The following is a 2986-nucleotide window of genomic DNA, read 5'->3' as shown; positions in this document are numbered from 1 at the left end:
GGAGTTCGGAGAAATAGCCAGCGGTGAATCCCGGCGTTTGAGCAGCCACGCGATTTACCTGCATGACAATACAACGACCGACAGCCTGTGACTCAAGAACGTGAGTTTATGTAGTCTGATCTTTCATGAGCCACAGCTGTCGGTAATCTTGGGAAGCAGCGTGACTGCTATCGAGGGGGGCGTGGCAGGGTGGATCTCTGACAGCTACAGACGGGGGCGTGGCAGGGTGAATCCCTGACAGCTACAGAGGGGGGCGTGGCAGGGTGAATCCCTGACAAATACAATATACTAGAGCTTGGCATGTCTACACAATGTCAATTTGTTACAAAAACATCCAAACAATAAGAAATATCTTGATTTTTGATTGTTTTAGCTTATCATGCTTGTTTTGTCGTATTTTGAATAACTGTGATTTAAAAGTCATCTTAAGGCCTCCTTGGAAATATGTTGAGGGTCCCATCCCCCTGGTTGAGAAACACTGCTATAAAACAAAGAGCTACCTATTTGAATATAATTACCTTTGAACAAATTCAAGTGTGGAGGATGCTTCCTCCTGGTAAACCACGTTGAAGTTACAAGGTTGGGGTGTGGATTCACAACCACCTGTCCTTTAATACTCAGCATCCACTGAGCTGCAGTGAGGATTTCACCTAAAAATAATATTGAAAATACAACAGTCAACATTTATTGAACAATTACAACAGATTTCAAAACATTGTTCACTACCTAGGACGATCAGTCTTGGAGAGTCTGGAAGAGTGAAACTTTTTTCAACATCAGCTACTGTTGCTGATACCTACAAGTAATTAGTTGATAGAAAAACATGTGACACATTAAATGTATTTACATATATGAGATCAAGTTTTTAATAATAAAGCACTATATATGGCTTACATCAGCCTGAAGAACGAGTGCTTCAGGTTTCTCTTTGAAATGAGATAGAAGTAGAAGGATCACGCATGGGATGAAACAAGATGCTCCACTACCATCAAACTTCATAATTATGCGCTGGATCTCATTTGCAATACACCCTGCTGGCTTTTGTTGGAAGAACTGAATGATCATCTTTCCCTTCTCTTCCATGAAGTTCTCAAGTTTTTCCAGAATGCTAATGTTTGTGAGTGATTTAAAGTGGCTATAAAGTTCTTTGGGTGTAAAAAGGTATGGCCAGTCATTTTTCAACTCAGCAAAGAATGGTGATGGACAGGCATTGATTGATTTTTGTTGGAGATAGTATGTTGCTTCCATTACCTGGCTGAGATGTCTTCTCTCTGCTCCAGCTGATTCCTCAGTACTATAGAGGTCTTTAATTTGTTTTTGTTTATCTTTGAGACTCTCCTCAGTTTCTTCTAACACACATCACACACATCACATCACAACCTTGTGCTCCAGAACATCTGATCACATGCACATTATCAACTTGTGCTGTTAATATCATGAACAGCAGCTACGCTAATTCCTCTCCACTGCTTCTCTTTCTCTCCCCATCCCGAGGCTTCCTGAGGTTTGGCCAGCTCCAGTCACGTCCCACCTCGTGAAGATTATGGACCTATGGATGATCATGGAGAAGTAGATGCCGAGTGTTTAAAGGCCCTGGCATGGAGAAGCTGATGCTGGATCTATGATGATCACAAATTGTTCTGTATTGTTGAAAGATTTATGACCAAACTTTTGATGTCACCCATATGAGGATGGGTTCCCCTTTGAGTCTGGTTCCTCTCAAGGTTTCTTCCTCATATCATCTAAGGGAGTTTTTCCTTGCCACTGTCGCCACGGCTGCTCATCAGGGACAAACGCACACCATTCACCTTCACTGTTGTTTTCTGTAAAGCTGCTTTGAGACAATGTCTGTTGTGAAAAGCGCTATACAAATAAACTTGACTTGAAACTTGACTTGACTTCTACAGGACACTTAGGCTGCCATCTCACACAACCGTACTGGTCAGCAGGTCCTGGAGCAATGTGTTCCACTGGTGAATTTGAGGTCATTTTCTGTTTCCTGCGTCTTGACAGTGAGCAGCCACGATTAGCATGCTCTACTCTTGTTATAATTTGATTCAACAGAGATCCATAGCCAGTGGCAATCTTTGTGCCATCTCTCAGGACATCAGCAAAGCATTCTGGATATTGTCTAACTATCTTCTTAGCAAAAATCAGGCATTGTGATATCGATGGATTTAACTCTGTCAGTCTCATCTCATCAACAATTATTCTTACCATTTTTCTGCGATCCTTTGCTGTAGGGCGTTTTCCCAGTGCAATGGCTGTTTTAATACCAGAAGACATCCTATTCCAGGGAACTTCAAAGATTTCGGGCCATACAGATAAATCCACAGTTGTACTGGAAATGTCTGTGCTGGACACACTTGGTGTGCTTGATGAACTAGACTTTAATGATAAGAAGACCTCCGTTGTGGTATCAGAAAGCATGTTTGTGGTTTCTTGAGGTGTTACTTTGACACAACTTGTTTGATCTAAAAAAAAAAGTCACCCTGTAAAATCCAAATATAGCTCAGCAAATCTCTCATTCATTTCTCTATTGTTGTCTTAAATTCAAGAGAGAGTGTGTTCTTAGAACACAAAGATATTTTAAAAATTGTACTATGTTAAGCGAGTAGAATCCTTAATTGAAGTCCTAAAATTGGAGTTCCCTGTACAGGGAAGCATTGAAGCATACTCAAATGTTATATATGATCATGACAAGGAAACTACTGATATCAATATTTACAGTGTGCAAAGAATTCCTTTTTTAATCTGACTTCACAAATAAACTGATTATATTACTTCTAGAACAGTGGTTCTCAATCCTGTTCCTGGAGGACCCCTGCTCTGCATATTCTGTATGTCGTCCCTACCTCACACACCTGACTCTGATTATCAGCTTAGCAGACATACAAAATGTGCAGAACAGGGGTCCCCCAGGAACACGATTGAAAACCACTGCTCTAAAAAACAGGGATTAAACCCACCACTTGTATGCATTATC

The 2986-nt window shown here is 40.9% G+C and overlaps 1 long non-coding RNA gene across 1 annotated transcript; it reads right to left on the bottom strand.

Moving 5' to 3' along the window:
* Nucleotides 1–580: 580 nt before the first annotated feature.
* On the bottom strand, nt 581–1292 carry LOC310716576. Its single transcript, XR_014530631.1, has 3 exons — nt 895–1292; nt 727–796; nt 581–650 (listed from the first exon to the last, which is right to left on the bottom strand). It is a non-coding gene; the product is annotated as an uncharacterized lncRNA (long non-coding RNA).
* Between the last annotated feature and the right edge of the window lie 1694 nt (nt 1293–2986).

Source organism: Silurus aristotelis (genome assembly GCF_946808225.1).
Source record: "Silurus aristotelis genome assembly, chromosome: 21".
Taxonomy (NCBI): domain Eukaryota; kingdom Metazoa; phylum Chordata; class Actinopteri; order Siluriformes; family Siluridae; genus Silurus; species Silurus aristotelis.
This window is presented reverse-complemented; position numbering and strand designations above follow the sequence as displayed.